Here is a 24,480-nt window from a genome sequence, read left to right as displayed (position 1 = left end):
TGCCTATTTAGCATAATGTTGGCTGTGGGCTTGTCATAAATGGCTCTTATTATTTTGAGGTATTTTCCTTCAATACATAGTTCATTGAGAGATTTTAACATGAAGAGAAGTTAAATTTTGTCAAAAGCCTTCTCTGCATCTATTGAGATGATCACGTGGTTTTTGTCTTTAGTTCTGTTTATGTGATGTATCACATTTATTGATTTGCATATGTTGAACCAAACTTGCATCCCAGGGATGAAGCCTACTTGATCCTAGTGGATTAACTTTTCGATGCACTTCTGTATTCAGTTTGCAAGTAATTTGCTGAAGATTTTTGCATCAATATTCATCAAGGATATTGGCCTGAAGTTTTCTTGTTTCTTGTGTCTCCACCAGGTTTTGGTATCAAGATGAAGCTGACCTCATAGAATGAGTTGAAGAGTAGTCCCTCCTCCTCACTTTCTTGGAACAGTTTCTGTAGGAATGGAACCAGCTCTTCTTTGTACATCTGGTAGAATTTGGCTGTGACTCCATCAGGTCCTGGGCTTTTTTTTTTTTTTGGTTGGTAGGCTATTTATTACTGATTCAATTTTGGAGCCCATCATTGGTCTGTTCAGGGAATCAATTTCTTCCTGGCTCAGTCTTGGGAGGGTGTGTGTGTCCAGGAATTTATCAGTCTCTTCTAGATTTTCTAGTTTGTGTGCATAGAGGTGTTTATAGTAGTTTCTGATGGTTGTCTTTATATCTGTTGGGTCAGTGGTACCATTCCTTTCATCATTTTTAATTGTGTTTATTTGGATCTTCTCTTTTGTCTTCTTTATTAGCCTAGCTAGTGGCATATCTATTTTATTAATTTTTTCAAAAAACCAATTCCTGGATTTGTTGAGATCTCTACAATAAGCATTACAAAACACTGCTGAAAGAAATCAGAGAAGACACAAACAAATGAAAAAAACATCTCTTGCTCATGGATAGGAAGAAACAATGTTATTAAAATGGCTATACTGCCCAAAGTAATTTACAGATTCATTGTTATTCCTATCAAACTGCCAACAATATTCCTCAAAGAACTAGAAAAAACTATTTTAAAATTCATATGGAACTAAAAAAGAGCCTTAATAGCCAAGGCAATCCTAAACAAAAAGAAAAAGCTGGAGGCATCACGCTACTTGACTTTATGCTACAAGGCTACAGTAGCAAAAACACCCATGTTTCTGGTACAAAAACAGGTGCATAGACCAATGGAACGGAATAAAGAGCCCTGAAATAATGCCGCACATCTCCAACTATCTAGTCTTTGACAAAGCTGACAAAAACAAGCAATGGGGAAATGACTCTTTATTCAATAAATAGTGCTGGGATAACTGGCTAGTCATATGCAGAGGATTGAAGTTGGACACTTTCCTTACACCATACACAAAAATCAACTCAAGGCAGATTAAAGACTTAAATATAAATCCGAAAACTATAAAAACCTTGCAAAACAACCTAGTCAATACCATCCTGGATGTAGGAATGGGCAAATATTTCATGACAAAGACACCAAAAGCAATCACAACGAAAGCAAAAATTGACAAGTGGAATCTAATTAAACTTAAGAACTGCACAGCAAAAGACACTATCAACAGAGTAAATAGACAACCTACAGAATGGGAGAAAGTATTAGCAAACTATGCATCTGACAGACAAAGGTCTAATATCTAGCATCTATAAGGATCTTAAACAAATTTACAAGAGAAAAGCAAACAACCCTATTAAGAAGTGGGCAAAGGACATGAACAGACACTTCTCAAAACAAAACATATATGTGGTCAACAAGCATTTGAAAAAGAGCTCAATATCACTAATCGTAAGAGAAATGCAAATCAAAACCACAATGAGATACCATCTCATAACAGTCTGAATGGCCATTATTAAAAAGTCAAAAAACAACAGATGCTGGTGAGGTTGTGGAGAAAAGGGAACACTTATACACTGTTGGTGGGAGTAGACATTTGTCCAACTATTGTGAAAAGCAGTATGGTGATTCCTCAAAGAGCTAAAAGCAGAACTACCAGTTGACTCAACAATTCTATTACTGGATATATACCCAGAGGAATATAAATTGACCATATGGTGTTTCTACCATAAAGACACATGCATGTGAATGTTCATTGCAACACTATTCACAATTGCAAAGACATGGAATTAACCTAAATGCCTATCAATGACAGATTGGATAAAGAAAATGTGGCACTTATACACCATGAAATACTATGCAGCCATAAAAAAGAACAAGATGTCTGTGGACAGAACATGGATGGAGCTGACAAAACAAAAAAACAAAAAAAATTTAGCAAACTAACACGGGAACAGAAAACCAAATACCACATGTTCTCACTTATAGGTGGGAGCTAAAGGATAAGAACTTATAAACACAAAGAAGGAAACAACAGACACTGGAGTCTCCTTGAGAGGGAGGGCGGGAGGAGAGAGGGGAACAGAAAAGCTAACTATTTGGTACTGGGCTTAATACCTGGATGATGAAATAATAAGTTAAACAAACCCCCGTGACATGTGTTTACCTGTGTAACAAACCATATGTACCCCGAAACCTAAAATAAAAGTTAAAAAAAAGAAAGTTTAATGTCATCTTTTGATTTTAGATTTTTATTTCTGATTATTTCAACTATCTTTCTTGTGAATTTCAGTACCCCTACACATAAAATGAGATTTCTATGTATTTTGTTAGGGAGTTAGTTAAGTTTGTAATGAGTCCTGAGTACCGTGGACTCAAAAGACACAATGTAAATGTAAAATATTGTTTGTATTTATTATTGCTTCATTCCTCTCAGATACCATTTCTGTCATTAACATGTGTCATTGTTTCATTTTGAGAAACTTATCTCTTTTTTTCCATATTCTTAAATGTGGGGAAGTAGCTTTCCCCGGTGTTGTGGCTGCCATTTTTACAAAACAAATCATCGTGAAATCTAATCTTAAATCAATTTTATATTTTGTTAACAAATTCTGTAGGCCAGGAATTTGGACAAGTCACAACGGGGACAGCATGTCTCTGCTCCATGACGTCTGATCATTTGTGAAAAAACTCAAAGGCCAGGAGAGAGACTCAATTGCTGAGGGCTAAAGTCGTGTTCACTCCTTTGTCTGGTTCTGGGGCTGGAAGAATTTGGATTAGGACACCTTATAGGAGCGCCTCTCCATGTGGCATCCTTGTAGAATGGTGGCTATAGAGTAGTTGGATTTCTTACTGGGTAACCCAGGGCTCTAAATGCAAGTGTTCAGGCAAACAAAGTTGAGGCTGCATTGCTCTTGCTGACCCATGTTTGGAAATCACACAGTCCCTTTTGCTGAATTCTGTTGGTAACAGGGAAGACACGACGAATCTGCTGAGGTTCAAAGGGGAAGGACATAGACTTCCCCTGGGATATCAAAAAATTAGCCACTATTTTTTTTTTAAAAACACTACAACTAAGTTTTAGTTTTTATGGCATATAATATTAAAAAATTGTTTAATCAAGGGCAAAAAATAACAAAACTGACAAAAAACAAAATTAGCAAAATGCATATTTAACAATTTTGTGTATATTTAAATTTTTTTGGCGGAATATTTGTTTTCCCTTATTTAAAAAATCTTTATTGATGTATAAGAAAAAATAAAGATTTTAGTTTAAACATTTATATACATGTTAATGTAAAGAGAAAGATCACTCATTTCCTGTTTGTTTTGTTTTAATGCTACATTTGATTACACATAAAAGGGGGCCAGGCGCGGTGGCTCATGCCTGTAATCCCGGCACTTTGGGAGGCTGAGGCAGGTGGATCATTTGAGGTCAGGAGGTCTAGATGAGCCTGGTCAGCATGGTGAAACCCCGTCTTTACTAAAAATACAAAGTTAGCCAGGCATGGTGGCAGGCGCCTGTAATGCCAGTTACTCGGGAGGCTAAGGCAGGAGAATTGTTGAACCTGGGAGGTGGATGTTGCAGTGAGCTGAGATTGCGCCATTGCACTCCAGCCTGGGCGACAGAGTGAGACTCTGTCTCAGAAAAAAAAAAAAAGAAAGAAAGAAAGAAAAAGGAAAAAGAAACCTGTTTACAGTGACTTAAGCAAATAGCAGTTTCATTTTTCTGATGCAGCAAGAAGCCATTTTAAAAAATCATCAACTTTCTAGGATCCATTTCCTTCTTACTCTGCTGTCTTTGGCATGTGGCCTTAGTCCTTATGTGCAAAGGATGGCACTGCATTCAAATTCCAGGTAAGAAGTAAAGGGAGAGAATGAAAGTCAAAAGTTGCTTCCAACACTTTGATTAAAGCAATTATTTTGGTAAGACCCATTTAATTAACTTCAGCTTTTAGTTCATTGGCTAGAATTGAGTCAGATGCTCACCTCTAGCTACTTGGGAGACCGACAGATGAGTATTTTTAACCTAGCACATGTATATCTGATACAAAATCAATGCTAAAAAAGAAGAAGGTGAGAATAGATGGTGAGTAATCCCTAGCACTGTCTGCCACTTGGTGAAGGGAATGAGATATGGTAGAGGGACCAGAAGAGTTAGGACAGGAATAGGAAAAGGTGGGGAGGAAGTGTTTTGAAAGGCTTAAAAAAGAGATGGGTTAAAAGCATGAATTATCAGCTGACGAGGCTATTATTCTTAGGTGGAAGCAAAAATGGGAGCTGTGTGACTGATTCAAAAGACGTATTAAACACAATAATTTGTGTTTTATTTATTCATTCAGTAATTTCTCCTTTGAGGATGCGTATGCAGTGTTTAAGAAATAGTATAGAGATATAATAGTTCTTGGCATACCTACTTGAATCATGAATGACCTTGAACACTTTGGAATAGAATTTCTAAATTTTTTGAACATGAAATTTTCCTCACTGGAACAGTTCATATTTTCATGTGTGGTGTGGACTTTATCAATAATATATCATGTGATTTTATTTCTGTGTTTTGACTTACAGTTTCTACTGCCTGAATCCAATTAAACTTCAAAAACATTCAAGCCAAGTGCCATGAACCAGTAAATCCAACACTCTAACACAGTTAATGAAAATTAGAATTGCGTGAAAGAGGTTTCTGCCAGACATTTAGAAATCATGATTCCTCAGTCATTGAATATACAGTATCTCTGTCAGCCTTTTACTATAAGACAGATAAAATAACAAAATGTTGTTTATAAATAACATGTACCCTTTCTTTTATATTCCCATATCTTCCGTTTAGTCTATTGAACCAAGTCAAACACGAAATTCAGAGATAACTCCAAAAGGGAAGGCTAAGAGTTTCTGATAATACTTTTAGTAATGGAATAGTTTGAAGATGAAAATATTTGGATAGATAAATGGTTCTTAGAAAAGCCTTTTGGAGCTTAGTATGAACATGACTCATCATTTGGCCAATGGGTTAATTCTCATGCTCTAAGGTCTGATTGCCACCATTTTTTTTTTGGCATTTGACTGAATGATTTACCTTATCTTTCCATTTGTCCTCTATGACTGAAGAGATACTTAATTATAGCTTTAATCTGACTCCGTTTCCCTCACAGTTTTGGGTGACTCCTATGATCTGATCAGCATGCATTATCCTGCTAGTGACTGAATTTGGCAATTTATAGTGCAGTTAATTAAAATGAATAAAATTATCACAGCACATATCAAGCAATTTTGTGAACCACTTATTTAAAAAGTTTAGTTAAATGTTCCTTTTAAATATTGCTCCAGTATTGACATTTGAGAATTCACCAAATCCTATAAAAGCTCATGAATGAATATCTTATTTGAAGTTAAAACAGAGAAGCATATTTCAAAGATGCTTTTATAATGTTGTTTGTAAATGTGAACTCTAAGATGAGAAGCTAATTGTTCCTGGAAATACTTTTACTGCTGTAATAAGAAATGGACTCCAAGCTATCTGAAATAACTCCTCTTGTGTTGACATTCTCGAAGTGAATTTTTAAAAACTAGCTTTTATCACTCTGAGCATTCATATATTCCAATAGCAATATCCCCATCTAACAATGGTACCTACCTGTTTTTTTCCTTAAAAAGAATTTGACTTAGCTGAGTAAATAAAAATAAACTATATAGTTTTGAGCATGATACAGTGTTATTAAATAAAAAATTCAATAAACACATTTACGAATTATCTAAAATCAATTAGGGAAATCATTAAAATAGCAAATAGAAAAGATTTACAGCAATGTATAAATGAAGGACTTAAAATCCAATTGCAGTACACAAGGGAGGGAATTATGTACATAATCATTATTTAAGAAAATGTTTATTTTTAAATCCTATATAATCAGACATTTTCCATGGAACAGAATACCTAGTAGATATCTTTAGTTCACTAATTCTAATCTGCACTTGATCTTAGCCAGAAGGCCAATAAATGTTAGTTCACTCATTCTAAAAACCCACTGGTTTTAAAGTACCTGAAACAAGTTTGTTTAAATTAACATTGTGTTCTCTATCATGCTTTATTTCTTGCATATAGTAGGCATTCAGAAAATACTGTGACCAGGCGCGGTGGCTCACGGCTGTAATCCCAGCACTTTGGGAGACTGAGGTGGGCAGATCACCTGAGGTCAAGTTTTCAAGACCAGCCTGGCCAACATGGCGAAACCCTGTCTCTACTAAAAATACAAAAATTAGCTGGGCATGGTGGTGCACACCTGTAATCACTACTTTGGAGGCTGAGGCAGGAGAAGCACTTGAACTTGGGCGGCAGAGGTTGCAGTGAGCCAGGATTGTGCCAGTGCACTCCAGCCTGGGCAACAAGCAAGACTCTGTCTCAAAAAAAAAAAAATGTGGATGGAGGAAAAAAATAAAATTATTATTTATTTTAAAAATATAAAACAGCAACATATTATATTAATATTTTAAAAGACTTCATTAAGATAATAACTTCTAGTGCTGACATTTAAGCTAATTATTCCAAAATGAAGCTCCAGAGTTATCACTGATTAGAGAATAGCTTTTAGCCAGAGATGTAAAGAGCTAAAATGTATTGTCTTATTTTAAGTAAGAAATGGCTTGACTCTTTGCTATAGGTCTCACATTAATACCTGATAAAAATGCTGTAAGTTTTTAGGCTATTTTTCTTAAAGAGTTGTCTTGACTGTCTGCATCAGTATTATCTGAGTGCTTACTAAAATGAGAGACATAAATCAGGCTCTCTGGACTGGAGGCCTGGGATCTCTCTGTCTTTTTAGCAAGCACTCAGGAGATCCTTAAGGATCCTGAATCATGAGAACCACTGCCTTGTGACCTCCAGTAGAATGAGGCCCCAGTGTTGACTGCACTGGAAGAGTCCAGGAGCTTGTTAAAAGTGCAGATAGACTGATTCCACCCCAGAATGGACACCGAGAAATCTTGGATCCCAAGAGTTTGGTTGGCTTTATCGTGCCCCTTAGTCATTTCTGAGTGGTTCCTCATACTCTGCATCCATGTGATGAGAGGCAAATTTCCTCATGATCTGCTTTGCTTCCTCATCAAGCTGCTATGCCCCACCATTGCTGGCTCTGCTTATGGTTGCTGCAATGTAGGCAGCGCTGTTTCTTGTTCTTACCACTTTAACAATCTTAAAATAGAGCCTGACTCTGATTCTCCATTAAGAAGTGGAAACTGGCTGGGTGTCGTGGCTCATGTCTGTAATCCCAGCACTTTGGCCTCCTATCTGAGGCTAAAGCAGGGGGATCACTAGAGGCCAGGAGTTTGAGACTAGCCTGGGCAACATAGTGAGACCCTGTCTCTATCAAAAATTTTAAAAGTTAGCTGGGCGTGGTGGTGCACACCTGTCGTCTGAGCTCTCAGCTACTTGGGAGGCTGGGGCAGGAGGACCGCTTGAGCTGTGATCATGCCACTGCACTCCAGCTTGAGTGACAGCACAAGACCCTGTCACACACACACACACACACAAAAAGTAGAAACCATCAGCTAACTTTCGAAACTTTCCCTATAGGGTTAGATTTCCTTACAAGGTAAGGTACTTTCTAACACATTCTCAGCCCTCCATTAGCAATACAGAAATCCCCACCAACCCCACCCTCACTTCCTTCCCTCACCCCTAGGAATACTCAACAATTCCAAGGTCCAGAAGGAAAGGAATTTATTCCTGTCACCTAAATCCCTACAGAAACATTCTCACTCTTCTCATAAAAGCAATAAAATCTGCAGGTTTAAGGCTTAGAACTTTGATCCAATAAAAGTTATATTACTATACCAAATAAACATTTAGCTTCCTTGTCTAAAATATCTGCTTTCAGATTATGGGTAGTTTTATTATTTTTTTTTTCCACAGAAAAAATGGGCAGATACTTTGGTTTATCTTTGCATAACTTAGGAGCCTATTACATGGTTTTCTTAGGATGAAAACAGTTTTTCAAAGCAAAAAGCAGTATTCTACTTTCTGAGATAGAAACTGCATGTGACTTTTAAATGTCAACCTTTTTTTTTGTTTGTTTCTACCCTTCATGACCACAAAATCGTTTTGCCAAATTTCAGACATGACACTGATATATAGCATATATACTTAAGAGATTTGTCTATTGCTTTATGTTTCCTAAGAATTCCTAAGGTGGAAAAAATTACAGGCTTAACAGTTTTTTCAACTATTCATTTCTATAAAATGGTAGGACAATTAAAGAATGACAGGTGTGGATAGTAAATTAAAAACCATATTTGGCTTATTCATTATTCTAGTTTTATTATATTATTCTAAAACAGTTTAATTAACATGACTACCTATCTATATCTCATTGGTAATAAATAAATGAGAATAGATTTTGGTGTTAATGACACCTTACCTGAAGTGTACCTATGTGTCTGTCCTATTTTAGTCCCTTTGAGTTGCTATAATAAAACATAAACTGGGTGGCTTACATACAACAGAAATTTATTTCTCACAATTTTGGAGGCTGGGAAGTCCAAGATCAAGGAGCTGGCAAATGTGACCTCTCGTGAAAGCCCTCTTGGTTCACAAACAGCTGCCTTCTCACTGCATCCTCACAAGGCAGAAGGAGCTAATGAGCTCCCTAGGGCCTCTTTTACAAGGGCACTCATGAAAGCTCTACTCTCATGACCATTTCACCTCCCAAAAGTTCCACCTCCATTAACACTATCACTTAGGGGGTTAGGATTTCAGTGTATAAATTTTGTGGGATACATATTCAGATTATAGATAGCATGGCCTATTAGTAAGTGTCAGATATAATGGAAGCAAACCAACCTTGAGGCTTTTGTTCATGTTGGAGCTGTGATAAACTCATTATATCAGCTTTGTTGTTTGCAGCCAGCCTCTACTTCCCACTTTCAAAACTGCCAGAAGACTTATAATAAAATTAGCCATAAAAGAACATTGGTAAACTTCAATTTTTCTGCATACCATTATAAAATTGTAGGATTGAGTTAAAAAGGCATATGGCAGACTTTTCTGGCATTGAAACCATCACAAAAGATTTGCTTCATTAGTTTCAATGACAGTGGAACTAAAAGAATAGAACCTGATCTGGAAGCACCTATTTGTAGTTCTTAATACTTAAAGAACACATTAAGTAGAAATATGAGTAAATAGAATAGAATCTCTTTCTCTATTAAATTTTCTAAGTTTTACAGTTGAAGCAAAAATTATAGCACTATCTGAAATGATTCTAAATACAGATAGAGGAAATCATTAAGGTAATTATATTTTAAATGGGTTAGGGCAAAGGGAGACATAAAGGAAGCACAAGTTTCTATACTTCACTCAAACTAAGAAAATGGGGACACCAGAAGACTGATGTTAAGTTAGATGTATATAATGTAACAATTAAAGCAATCAGTCAAACAGCTGTACAAAGATGTGCACTTAGAAACACTGTAGATAAATCAAAATTGAATTTAAATAATGTTACAAAATATAAAAATTTAAAAATGTATCTAAAAAGATGGCAGAAAAAAGAAAACAGAAAAATGTAAAACAGAGAGAACTAACAGAAAATAAAATGTCAGACTTAAGTCTTAACAAATCAATAATTACCTTAAATGTAAATGGTCGTCATGCACAATTAAAAAACAAAGCCTGGTAGGGTGGATTAAAAAATCATCCAACTATATGCTATTTAGAAGAAACTCACTTCATTGTACAATAGAGGCAGATTGAAAGTAAAAGAATGGAAAAATATGTATTATAAAACATTCATTAGGACAAAGCAGAAGCTGCTGTATTATACAAAATAAGTTTTAGAGCAAAGAAAATGATTAGAGACAGAGAGGGATATTATATAATGATAAAAGGTTCTATCTACCAGGAAGATATAGTAATCCTAAATATTAGGTTTACTAACACTTAGTAAACCTGTATTTACTGATACAGGTTTATATTTGCACCAACCTATGTATTCAGTGATCAACAGAATTACAAAATATGTAAAGCAAAAACTGATAAAACTGAAAGGAGAAATAGACAAGTCAAAAGTTTTAGTTGGAGTCTTCAATATCACTCTCTCAACAATTTATAGGGCAACTAGACAAAATACCATAAAGGATGTAAAGGAACTGAAAATCACATCCACCAACAGCATGTAATTAATATTTATACAGTGGTCCACCCCAATACAGCAGGATACAAATTCTTTTTACATGCCTACAGAACATACACCTAGATAGGCCATAAAACAAACATCGGCAAATTTAGAATTGGTATCATATAGAGTGTGCTCTCCATTCTTAAAAGAATTAATCCAGAAAGGACAACAGGAAGATAATAGGAAAATCTCCAAACACTTGGAAACTAACAGTACACTTCTAAATAATCCATGGATCAAAAATGAAGTTTCAAGATAAAAATAAAAATACATTTAACTGAATGAAAATAAAAAATACAACATATAACAATTCATAAGGCATGGTTAAAGCAATGCAGAGAGGGAAATTTATACTTTACACATTAGTTTTTACTTTATCTGTTTACTTATCTCTTTGTCTATTAGAAAAGAGTAAAAGTTTCAAAATAATAATCGAATCTCCCACCAGAAACACAAAGCAAGCAGAAACAGGAAAATAAAGTAAGAACAGAAATTAGAAAATAATTAAATTTAAAACAGAAAACCAGTAGAAGAAAATCAATAAATCAAATACCTGTTTCTTTGAAAAGAACAATAAAATTGACAAACAAGATGGACAAGGGAAAAAAAGAGAGAAGATACAAATTACTAATATCAGAAATGAAACAGAACATATCACAACCTACCTTGCAGACATCAAAAGAATAAGGGAATGCTATGAACAGTTTTACACACATAAAATTGACAGCTTAGACAAAATGAACCACTTCCTTGAAAAACACAGCTATAACTCACCCAATATGAAACAGGTAATTTGAGTAGCCCTATAACTATAAAGAAAATTCAATTTGTAACTTAGAAACACCCAAAAAAGAAATGCCCTAGACAAGATGGTTTTACTGGAGAATTCCACCAATGTGTAAAGAAGAGTTAACATCAATTCTATATAGTGTCTTTCAGAAAATTGAGGAGAACACTTAATAAATTCAATTTAGGAAAGTAGAATTATCTGGTTACTAAAACTAGATAAATGCAGTACAAAAATTTAACTACAAATTAATATCTCTTATGAACATAGGCACACATTTCTTCATCAAAATATTTGCAAATAAAATGTGACAATATATAAGAAGAATTATATGTCATGACCAAGTGAGGTTTATTTGAAATATGTAACACTGCTTCAGTATTCAAAGACCAATTAACCATATTAACAGGCTAAAATAATCCTATTACCATATCAATTGATGCAGAAAGAGTGTTTGACAAAATTTAACACTCGTTCATGTTAAAAAGTCTCAGAAAAATAGCAAAGAGTAGAGCTCCCTCCGCTTCATAAAGTGCATATATGAAACACCTATAGCTAACATTATTCTTAATGGTGAAAAACTGAATGCTTTACCCCTAAGACTGGGACAAGACAAGGCTACTGGCTTTTACTACTCTTTTTAGCATATTACTGGAAAGTCTAGCAGCCAGTGCAATAGGGCAAGAAAAAGAAATAAAAGGAAATACAATAAAGGCAATAAAAGAATGAAATAAAATTTTCTATATTTTTATATGATTATCTATGTGGAAAATCTCAAGGAATCTACAAAAACTTTGAAACTAATGAGTTCAGAAAGGCCATGGGATACAAAATCAACAAACAAAAATTAATTATATTTTTATATAATTACAGTGGACACCTGAACAAAAAAATTAAAAACATAATATTATTTGCAATTGTTAAAAATAAAAGATTTTAGTTAAAAATATACCACAATATGTACAGGACTTGTATGATGAAAATTACAAGTGTGATGATGAAAAAAATTATATGAGATCTACATAAACTGAGAGACACACCATGCTCATAGTTTAAAAAACAATTATTTCCAAATTGATACAGAGGTTTAATATAATTTTTATCAAAATTTTGACAAGACCTTTTTGTGGATATAGACCCAATTATTCTAAAATTTATATGGAAAGGCAAAGGAATAAAATAGTATTGAAAGAAACAAATAAAATGGGAGAAATCCATTTATCCAATTTGAAGTTCTGAAATATAGCCACAGTAGTCAATTCTGGGTCATAGTGGCAGAGGATAGACACTTAGATTAATGGAATAGAACAGAGAACCCCAGGAATAGACCCATACAAGTATGCTCACTGAATTTTTGACAAAGGCACAATAGCAGTTCAATAGAAAGAAGGTAGCCTTTCAACAAATGTTGCTAGGACAATCGAACATTCATGGGCATAAACATGTATCTTAACATGTCTCACCCATTATACAAAAAAACAGTCAAAATATATCATGGACTTAAATTATAAAATGTAAAATACTGTTAAGACTTTTAGAAAAAAGGACAGGAGAAAATTTTGGGGGATCTAGAAGTAGGCAAAAGGTTCTGAGACTTGACACAAAAAGCATTGTTCATAAATAAAAAATGAAGAAATTGCACCTCATCAAAGTTAAAAGCTTTTTCTCTATGAAAATTCCTATTAAGAGGATAAAATGAAAAACTACATAGTGGGTGAAAATGTGTGCAAGGCACATAATCTAATAAAGAACTCTCAAGATTCAACGGTAAAAGTAAATAAACAAAATAAATGTGTGTGTATACGGTTGGTGCAAAAGTAGATGCAGTTTCTGCCATTACCTTTAATTGTAAAAACCGCAATTACTTTTGCACCAACCCAATATATACATACATACACAAACCCACAACGAAATGATTTAATTAAAAATGGTCAAAAGGCACAAAGACAAATTCTACTGAAGAGGATATACAGATGGCAAATAAACTCATGGAAAAATGTTCAACATTATTAGCCATTAGGGAAATGCAAATGTAAACCACAGTGACTTATCATTATATGCCTAACCAAGGGGCTGTAATAAAAAATATTTACAAAACCAGTTGCTCAAGAGGATGTGGAGAAAGTGGATCACTTATGCATTGCTGGTGAGACTGTAAAATGATACAGCCCTTATGGAAAATAACATGACAGTTTTGTAAAAATCTGAACATGCAACAACCATATGACCCAGCTGAGCATTTATCCAAGATAAATGAAAACTTAATTTTATATTAAAACATGTACATAAATGTTTATAATAGCTTAATTCATAATACTCAAAATATAAAAACGACCCAGATTTTTTTTTTTTTTTTTTTTTTTTTTTTTTGAGATGGAGTCTCGCTCTGTCACCCAGGCTGGAGTGCAGTGGCACAATCTTGGCTCACTGCAAGCTCTGCCTCCCAGGTTCACACCATTCTCCTGCCTCAGCCTCCCGAGTAGCTGGGACTACAGGCACCCGCCACCACGCCCGGCTAATTTTTTGTATTTTTAGTAGATATGGGGTTTCACCGTGTCAGCCAGGATGGTCTCAATCCCCTGATCTCGTGATCCACCCGCCTCGGCCTCCCAAAGTGCTGGGATTACAGGCATGAGCCACCACACCCGGCCAGATGTTCTTTAATGGACGAACGGCTAAACTATGATATATCTATATCATGGAATACTATTCAGTAACACAAAAGTAACATTGGTCCAGACAACTCAAAAAAATCACTGCAGAATTATGCTGACTGAATAAAGCCAAACCCCAAACAGTGACATACTGTATTATTCTTTTTATATAACATTTTGAAATAAAAAAATTATAGAAATTGTAAATGGTTAAAGTTGTTGCCAGACATTAAGGAAGGGATGAGGGTAAAAGGGAAACAGATGTGACTATAAAAGGCAATGTCATGGAAAACTTGTGTTTTTTTTAGGTGAGGAAAACACTCTCTATATTGACTATATCCTTGCCAATATCTTGGTTGTGATATTGTGCTGTAGTTTTGCAAGATATTATCATTGGAGGAAATGGCAAAATATACATAGAATCTTATCTCTTACAACTACATAGAAATCTTCTATTATCTCAAAATAAAAAAAGTTCGTTTAAAAATACCACTGCTGGGGTCCCATTCTAGACTAATCAAATCAAAATCTCAGAAGGTGGGGCCTGGTCATATCAGGGACCTTAGCTTCATCCTAGAGAAGTTTATATTCTCAAAGAGAAATCCACTAACCTGGCCTTAGTCACATAATTCTGATGTGCCCTCCCTCTTCCAAGGTGTCTGAGTTCATTTTTTGCTGCTATAACAAAATACCACAGTCTACATAATTTATAAAGAACATTTTATTTCACTCACAGTTATAGAGGCTGGGACGTCCAAGAGCCAGGTGCTGGCATCTTGTGAGCCATGTTATCCCATGGCAGAAGGGCAAACAAGTGCCTGAAACAGAGAGCAAATGGGGACCAAACTTATCCTTTAATCAGGAGCCGGCTCCTGCAATAATGGCATTAATCCATTCATGAGTGCAGCGCCCTCATGACCTAATCATCTCTTAAAGGCCCCACCTCTCAATACTGTTACATTGGCAATCAAATTTCAACATGAGTTTTGGAGGGAACATTGAAACCATAGCAGAAGGCTACTTCATTGACAACCAGTCCTGGAATCTTATGCCTTTAGCACTATGTACCCCATCTTCCTTTGGCCCCCTGCTTTGGGTCCAACCTTCATAGTTTTTGCACAGTTGCCTCACTGAACCTCAGTTTCTGCTTAGGGCTGAGGTGTTTCCTTGACAATATGCCTATAGCCTTGCTTAGTCTCTGTCACATCTCTTTTAGGGGTTTTAGATCTTAATCTCGTTCCTTTTCCATCCAGACAGATTTTTCTGGGTTCTTCTGATTCCAAGTATAGTTGGCCTTCTAGATTTCTCTTCTAACAGGTTTGTCTTTCATGTGGGTTTCTTTGCTCTGTTGAGTTTCAGCTCTGTGTTTTGTTTTGTTTTGTTTTGTTTTGTTTTGTTTTTGCTTTTCTCACTGGCCTGTGTTGCTGATGTCCCAGCATTGGCAGGACCGTGACCGGATAGCTAATTCCTGATCACCCTAAAATCACCTGAAAAATTCAGGTCTCCCATTGTTATTCTCTATCTTACCTTCTTGTTTGTTTGCTTCTAGCATTTATTACGGCTTGTGATTATTTTGTCTTTCTACTTTTCTTTTTTTATGTAAATCTAAACTATAAGTTTCCTGAGAGTGGACGCTACACCTTGCCCACTGTTGTATTTACTGTCCCTACCACGGTATCTGATATGAAGTTAGTAGGAGCCACTCAATAAATAATAAGTAAATAAAATTATTGGAATAAATTATAAAAGGTCAGTTGCAAATAATATTTTCATAATTCTGAGCATCTTCCAATATCTAGAATCCAGATAACTAGATTATGAAGCAACGTGATGTACTGGGAATAATACATTTTGGAAACAGGCATAACTGCTTCTTTCAGTTATTGGCTGTGGACCTTGGCAAGTTAACTACACTTCCTGAACCTCTATTTCCATTTTCGTTAAAGTTGGAATGATTATTCCTATCACTAAGTTTTCTTGTGAGGATTAAATGAAATAACATAACACATAGGTACAGCGGCTATCATAGAGTTTAATTGGAGTTAGGATCCCTTCATAAACCCCTCAGCTTAATGTATTTTTGGGCAGAGCTATTTTATTTTTAGAGTTAAGCAAGTGGAAGAAAAAATAAGTTCAGATCAGGGAAACTATTTTTAAAAGACATTCAGCATTTGTCTTGGAGTATAAATTTGATTCAGTCTTTAGCTCTGTCTTTGTCTTCATCTATAATTATTTTTCAACAAGAACTGATGTATGTAATCATCTTCTTTAGGGGTTATAAGGGCCTTAGTTATCCATAATGCTATGAAAATTAATCTATTGAGGTGTGGAGGTTACTTGTTAAGTTTACCAGTACATTTAAGAAAGATTTTTAAAAGCATTAAAGATTTTAAAAATGCTAAATGATGAGTTAATGGGTGCAGCACACCAACATGGCACACATATTCATATGTAACAAACCTGCACATTGTGCACATGTACCCTAAAACTTAAAGTATAATAATAATAAAATTAAACAAACAAACAAACAAACAAAACCACCACTACCACCACCACCACCCCCAGCACCAAAAATTAGCCGGGCGTGGTGGTGGGCGCCTGTAATTCCAGCTACTGGGGAGGCTGAGGCAGGGAGAATTGCATGAACCTGGGAAGCAGAGGTTGCATGAGCTGAGATGGAGCCACCGCACTCCAGCCTGGGCGACAGAGCAAGACTCCATCTCAAAAACAAAAAACAAAAACAAACAAACAAAAAAAACCAAACTTAAGTAGAATGACAAAGAAATGAAGGAAATGAAGTCTATTAACTGATTTCTTAACCCAAGAAAGAGAGAAGAGTTAGAAATGGTTTATAGTTTAATACCCTACAGTCTTTTTATATTTTCAGGCCAGTGGACATCTTGAATACTTACAGGTTATGTTTGTCACAATAAAATAATCTCACACACAAAAAAGCATAAGAGTTAAAAGTGGAGCAGTTTAATCAAGAATGTTTATATTCAACCATGTTTGACTATTTCTTGCTTATGAAAGTGGGCATTGTGGGGAGCATACATCCCTTGGCATTACATTTAGGTAATGCTTAATTTGTTTCTTTTACTATAACATGACTTCTGAGTAAACACAAATTTGGAGCCTATCTCGAATTCTTTAAAAATTTACCCTCTGCTGCCACATGTGGGACCTTGCTAGAATGTTCTTTGCTGTAGAATACAACATATGTTTCCATATCAAGATGCTGTATCTTGACTACTCTCCAGGAGGAATTGAGTTACTAAATACTCTTAAGGACCTTTTGATGAGATTTTCTTAAGATACAGTGGTCTCATATTATAAATAATTGAGTGTGGTCTTAAGATGTTGTTCCAAAATATATGGTTTTACCTTAAGAACTTAGACATTAAAAATGAGGAAAATTATCTTGCTTAGACGTTGAATTCACACAAAATGGTGCATACTGATGAGTGATAAGACCTTTATTGAAATTTGAATTGAGGTGCACTGTTTGGAAAACCATTCCTTTTGAGTTCATGTTTATTTAGTAATCACTATTTGAAAACATATTGCAAATGATGATTAAGTATGGTCAAAACCTTTAACTATATTGCACAATGTTGTTTGAGGAACCTACCCAGGGATTTCTTCCTTTTTGTGTCTTTACTAATACAGTTGTTGAGAAAAGAAGCTTTCTGTTTTAAAATACTCGATCTATTTTAAGTCAACTTATGGAAATTCATGGGAAAAATAGGTTTTAAAAAAACTAATTTCATTGCTTTCAATTTTTCAGGGGCCTGAACATCAGCTTTAAAATGACCGACCTCTTTGATTATTAATTTAAGCAGGACAGTTTCGTACATAGGAAGGAAAAGCATTAGGAGTGGCTTCAGAGCCTTTTTGTTTTTCTTTTAGATTTACTTCATTAGGCTGCTTTCCTCTGATGTACAGTGACTGTTGTTTGTTTTAATGTCTTGGTGCATAAATGGAAAAATTTTGAATGGAAATGAATTTTGAAGAATGAAGAATGCAATAGAATATTAGGTTCACCAATCTATATGAAATGAACTATTATGGCATTTATCTTTGTAGCTAAGCCATTTGTGAGTTATCTTTCTCATTTGAAAAGATATACTATAACTCAATAATCATCATGAATTCTTTAAAAATTTACCCTCTGCAGAAACACATTGCTCATACTTCACTGACATGAGACAATTTAAAAATGAATTATTTTATATGCTTATTAGAAAGGTGGTGATAGTCTATAAACAGCACTGTTAGAGAAGGTCAAATTGTGATTGATGTTCCACCCAAAATATGACTCAGCCAGTCAGAGTGATTTAATTTAGGAAATTCTTTCTCTCCTTACTAAGAGGATCATATTCATTACTTCGTAATCACCAAGGTAATAGGTTGGGATGAAAATAACCCCTGCCAGCAAGTATCCTGAAAAAAAAACAAACACATTAATTCTCTGATATACAGAGGAACATGTCATATTTTAGTGTCACATCACAGAAAGCTTCCTGTAATTGTTGACATTTTTCTGAAAAGCACTCAGACATCACCAATACCTCATTTCACATCACACATGTAATTACAGAATGATTTGTTTTTGAAGATTTTACCTAGTGATAAACCAAGATGATCTATACTCTTTGAGCCAAAAGCAAGTGCTAAGGAAGGAATTCTAAGATTTATTTAACAACCTAGAACCACGGAGTATTGATAGTCTTCAGCTTCCTTGAGCAAAAACATTAACTCCAGATTTTTAAGATAAGGACATTACCTTGGAGAATTCCGGTGAATTTGCACAATGGGAGAAAAGTGTAATGCCATGCTGTGATTTAATTGGGCTGTTAATGCTGTCATCTGAAACTGGTTAACCCAGAATCATATTAGATTCAGAACAATAGATTTCAGGCATTGCAATATTTGCTGGAATTTCTGATAAAGCTTTCATGCCTATAAGAACATCAGTACTTATAATCAAGACATGATTATCTCAAAATAGTTTCTGTACTAAGGCTTCTATTAATATTATTGTCATTTCTAATTTAAGGTCAGGCAACAATTGTTTTTGCTATAGAGTGCTTCAATAAAACTTCCTCTTATATTAGAATGCCTCAAAATGAGAGTCAGGAAGTAAACAATACCAATTTATTCTATGCATATTCTGCTTGGAACTTTAGCAAATTCTATAATTTCTCAAAAGACTGAAAATATGGGATTCAGCTCTTTTGGTACTGTCAAAGGAGGTAAAGAAGTAGTGCTTCCTGCAGCCAAAGGTTTATCTGGATTGCTCTATAGACAGCATGCAGTATTGCTGGCAAATCAGGGTAAAAAATTCTCAGAATTAAGCTCTCACATTTCCATCTTGATTGTGATATGACTGACAGAATCTTTGGATTCTAGATCAGCATACACCACATTGAGGTACATTGGAGTGTGTGCTGCTCTAATGCATTTCCTGAATAACTAGTAAGATTTTCAGCTTTGATTAGTGCGCAGAACAAAATGAAGTTCTGCAACCAGTTCAGGCAATGCAATTGTATACCACTTAGCCTTATGACCCAACAGATCTACTGGCACTTGAAATAATGGTAGGTAGAAATGCAGATAGGGTCTCTGAGAAAACTCAGAGTTTTGAAGCAACTGGAACAGTTTAATCATGAACTGAGAATGATCTAACCTATCCAGCTATAAATTCAGCCCTAAATATTTGCATTGTGTCCTCCATGATGCTGAGCTTTGGTAGATCCCAAGATACAAGCTAAGCTGCTTGAGCAGGTGGCTCAAACCCATGTGACACCTCCTTTTGTGGCATTGCTGCTTTTTCTTCAACCCTATGATATCATGGGGAGCAAATAATGTACCAAAAGTGATACATTATTCTATCCTGACTCAGAGATAGCCCTGAAGGATAGTGGGTAAAGAAAAATCCTCCTAGAAGGTAGAAGTGTAAACACAAATCTGGATTTTCACTTTGCCTAGAAGAAGAGATGGTCTGAGGTAATATATATATCTATATTATGTCATTGGTAGGTAGGAGCTGAAATTTTGGTTAAGTGGTTAGGGACTTGGAAGGAATAAAACTGAAAGATTGTTGATTAGAAGATCTCAAGAAGACGTATGTGAAGATGAACCACTCAGAATAGCCACAGAATGGATTATTTTTGTATCTCATGATCATAAGGATCTACTGCATATAAGTCTGTCAGTAATCATATAGACCAGAAGATCCAGTTTATGGGCATAAGTTAGCTTCTCTCTCCAGTCACCCCAGTGCTTACTCAATAATTGTGTGTTAAAACTGACCATTATGTCAGGGATGTAAGCTATGCAAAGACGGAATATGTAGACTTTCCCTCATCAAGCCTGATCTTGCTGCCACCACTGATGACTAATCAGCTTATTAACAGCAACGGACAATACTGGGCTTCCAATACAACACTGTTCCCTAGTGGCATCTGCTAGTCACCTAGTCTTTCCTGATATAGACATATATTTTGGATACAGATTTGTCTTTCTTGTGCACATTGCTTTCGTCCTCACCATCATCCAATGTTTTATTCACCACCTTGCTTTTGCACGCAAGATTTCCTCTGACTAAAGAACAGCAAAAGAAATGATGTATAGGCGTATGTCCATGGAATTCACCTGTGTTTCCATATGCTCAATTCCCAGAAACAACTGGCCTGATAGAATGATGAAATTTCCTACTGATGACTGGGATGATGAAATGATCTATTGAAGCCTCAATTACAGTGTTGTATAGGTCATAGCACCTTATGGAACCAGGTTCTGGAACTAAAGAATAGGAAAGGAAGTGGCTCCTCTAATCCTTAGTGATCACTTGTAAAATTTTGCTTTCTATCTTGAGCTCTGCTAGTTTGTGGTCTTAATTACCAAGGGAAAAATATTTCTACCAGGGGACTCAATAGCGACTCCATCAAACTGGAGGCTGAGACTATCACTTGGCCACTTTGGGCTTCTTATGCCATTGAACCAAGAAACAAATAAAGGGGTTAATAAAGTTGTTAATGTGGCCGATCTTGTCTATCGAGGGGAACGAGGGTGCTACTTCTTAATGGAGACAGAGAGGAGTATGTTGAGAATCCAAAAGATTTATTGGGTTGTCTTTTAATAGTTCCACATTTTGTGATAAAAGTTAATGGGAGACTAGCTATAGCAACCCAAAAACGCAAGACCGCACATCGCTTCAGGAATAAAGGGCTCTTCAGGAATAAAAGTTGAGGTCACTAGTATAGAGTCTTGAATGTCAAGAGTTGGAGAAGCTGAGACTTTACTGCAAGTTAACAAGTTAGCCTGTCACAGTTTAATGAATGTTGCCAAATGGCATGAGATTCTTGGGATAGGCAAAAAAAAAAAAAAGAGACTTTACTTTTTACCAATAGTAGTAGGCAGAGTGTCAGCATCTGTGCTGGTTCTCAAGTACCAATTCCCACATGGTGGTAGAGAATGTATACACACACACTGAGTTGCATTACAGAAGAAGGACCCTGAGCTTAGGAAACCTCAGTCCTTTATAAAGGGTCGTAAGCCTGCCTGGCCATGTGTCAGTGAGAGATACTGTCTTTATTATACTGGACAATAAATAAATCTACCTTTTGCTCTGCAGGGATACCCTATCTCTGTCTTCAAAGGTGATTCGCTATGCAACTATCCTTTAAAAGAATCCCGGAACAACTACTTTCAGTGTCCGTGCTCAAAAGATGTGCAGCAAAGTGAGAGACCATGAACTGCCTTCCAACAATGACAAATTTTAGTATTGGTTAAGGCAAAATGGAATGTAGTAGAAGAAAATTTAACAATTCTGACTTTGGGAACAGTTACAGAATCAAGGGCAACTATGTATATTTTTTAAATCCTCACTTTGTTTTATATATATATATATATACACTATATATTAACTGTTTGTCTTTCTCCCCCTTTCTCTACTGTTTTATATGATATGTACTGGTTGGAATTAACATTATCATTTATTGTTTACATTATAAATTATCAAAGAGGGGTCGTGCCTGAGCTACAAAATAAATGAATATTACTCAGACATTGATACAGTAATTTATGGGAATTTTTGTCTTTCTTTTTTGGGAGAGAATTTGCATGTGTCTTTGTTAGTATAAGATATAGTTTTATTATGTTATTTGGAAGTGCATTTTTGATATTATTATTGTTTGGAAGGTTAATGACGGGCCAAAGATTGTGAATGGACACTGAATATCCAAAGAGTAGAAATTACCAGATATTGTTACAGTTCCATCCCTGACATTTTAAACTTTCTCTATACTACAGCAGCACTGAGCCTGGAAACTGCTTTTTCCCTTGCTAGCAGAGTGCCAGCTAGATTCTGTCAATCGAAGTCTCAAGCACAAAGTTTAGAAGGCAACAGAAGACCTGCTTTAGAAGAGCTGCTACTGTTCTTGCTTGCAGCTGTGGGCACTTCCTGAGAATCTCTCACTTTGGCATTGCAGGCAGTTGAGACCATTGGTGGAAGCTTTTCCCTGCATTTGGCCTCTGTTCTTTTGAATTTCCCCAAAGAGTTCTTCCTAACATTTGCTCCTCCCACTTCCTGATGGTTCTGTAATAATTTTTTGTGTGTGTTAAACCTCTTCCTATACAAAATAGCTGGAGTGGCTTTAAAAAATTAATTTATTTTAATAATTATTATTTTTTAGAGATGGGTCTCGCTATGTTGCCCAGGCTGGACTTGAACTGAATTTGAGTAAGCCTCCTACCTCGGCTTCCCAAGAAGCTGGGATTACAGGTGCCTGCCACTGTGCCTGGCTTGGAGTTGACTTTTATTTTCCTGGCTATACTGTGACTTATACAGAGAATGATTCTCTAGAAAATAGACACTGACTTTCTTTGAAGAGCAGTGTTAGAAGGATTAAAATGAATAATCAATCTGTGCAATATTCTTAGAGGTAAACAAATGCTTAAAAATTTCTTTTTCTTGTACCTATGAGACATATACATGGAAGATAACATAATTTTAAGTGATATCTAGTATCCATTTTAGAATTAACCTCAAATCTGCTTTTAGGTGATTGTTTACTTTTCACAACCTGTGCATCAGTTTCTCGGTAGTATAGTTATGAAGAGTAAGTGTAAATAATTCATATAAAGTACTAGGTGCGTAGTGTACTAAATAAATACTAGATACAATAGGAGTTTAGAACAATTATCCTGTAAGGTGTAGTGTGTTATATCCTGAAAGATGTTGCAGAAAATAATATTGATCTTAGATTTCATCTCTCATTTTTCCCCACTCAACCCTCAGAATTTGAGTGAACATTGAGGCGGGGGAAGCAGTCCTTCATCTATTGCAGCAAATCAATTGAACTTTCTTGAGGGCTCATTATGGTCAACGTACTTATTCGACAAAGTCGTGGCAGGGCCTGTATCTATCTTGTCTCGGTCTGTGTCCCAGCATCTAACAAGCAGCCTGATACATAGCCAATTGTCAGCAAAAATTTGATAAGTGAATGGAAAAAGACATTGCATTGAATACTGTATTGGGAAGGAACCATGTAGTTCAATGCACACAAACAGGAGTAAAATATAGTCCTTATCTACAAAGAGTTTATAATCACATAAGGGTGACAGATGCAGTCACAGTTTACCATCACTCAGGCAGACTATACACAGAGGAGGATGGCTCATTTTATTTTGGGGGTGATCAGGGAAGATTTCAACAAAAACTAAATAAGTGAGCTGTGAAAGGTGAGTTGAACGTGTCAGGCTGAGAATGGCAAATGGAGAAAAAATTGAGAGGAGCAAAAGTTTGAAGCACAAGGGCCTGTTGGGGTTTAGGGGGTGCAATAAATGATCCCCTCATCCCCTCTCCTGAATTTCAGAGTCAGTTGAGAAGTAGAGCAGGGATCCCTCAGACACCAACATGTTCAGCTTTATTATAGATAAGGCTGAATTGATTTCCTGGAATTGACCTTACTTCCCCACCTCCAAACTGCAGGCCTTCCCCTTGCAGGTTCAGAACATGTTAAGGTAAGTTCACTGCAGAGATAAACAGGGTGAGGACAGGCCAGTCCTAAAGAAAGAAAAGAAAAAAAAGTCCACATACACTCCCTTTCTTTTCAAACTCATTAGTCGCTGAGGAGAAGTAAGCTAGGGAGCCAGAGAAAAAGAGGCTTAGAACTCCTCCTTCCGGATTTTTCCCTCCTGGAGGTAAAAATTCCTATACTGTATTATGGACACATGAGAGTTGAGAGTTAAGCATTTCCCAAGCATAGTCATATAGCATAGATTTACATAGCTTAATTTTAAATACATTTATCTCTTCCTCCATTTACAGAAATCTGTAATGTGGCTTTGATTCACTGAAATGCAAAGAACAGTAGTATGACTTTGGTAAACAGGATGTGACTGTTAAGCCTTTGCATCAGTCTTCAAATATGAACTTCTGGAAAATGGAAATGGGAGTATTAGTTCATTGAGCAACTC

General features: G+C 35.7%; 1 protein-coding gene across 45 annotated transcripts in view; it reads left to right on the top strand.

The window, feature by feature from the left end:
• LOC134810891 (uncharacterized) overlaps positions 1-24,263 on the top strand; it is a 190,638-nt gene extending 166,375 nt beyond the window's left edge. For 35 of the 45 annotated variants that reach the window (XM_063817300.1, XM_063817292.1, XM_063817285.1 and 32 more), the window contains one exon: positions 379-2,602. The gene's annotated coding sequence lies outside the window, so the exon portion shown is untranslated. Of the gene's footprint in view, positions 1-378; positions 2,603-21,634 lie in introns of those variants that run through there. The other 10 variants (XM_063817302.1, XM_063817301.1, XM_063817274.1 and 7 more) reach the window with 4 other exon arrangements.
• Positions 24,264-24,480: the final 217 nt, after the last annotated feature.

Source organism: Pan troglodytes, chromosome 7, assembly GCF_028858775.2.
Source record: "Pan troglodytes isolate AG18354 chromosome 7, NHGRI_mPanTro3-v2.0_pri, whole genome shotgun sequence".
Lineage (NCBI taxonomy): Eukaryota > Metazoa > Chordata > Mammalia > Primates > Hominidae > Pan > Pan troglodytes.
Note: the sequence above shows the minus strand (reverse complement) of the source record. Positions and strands in the feature narration are given on the sequence as shown.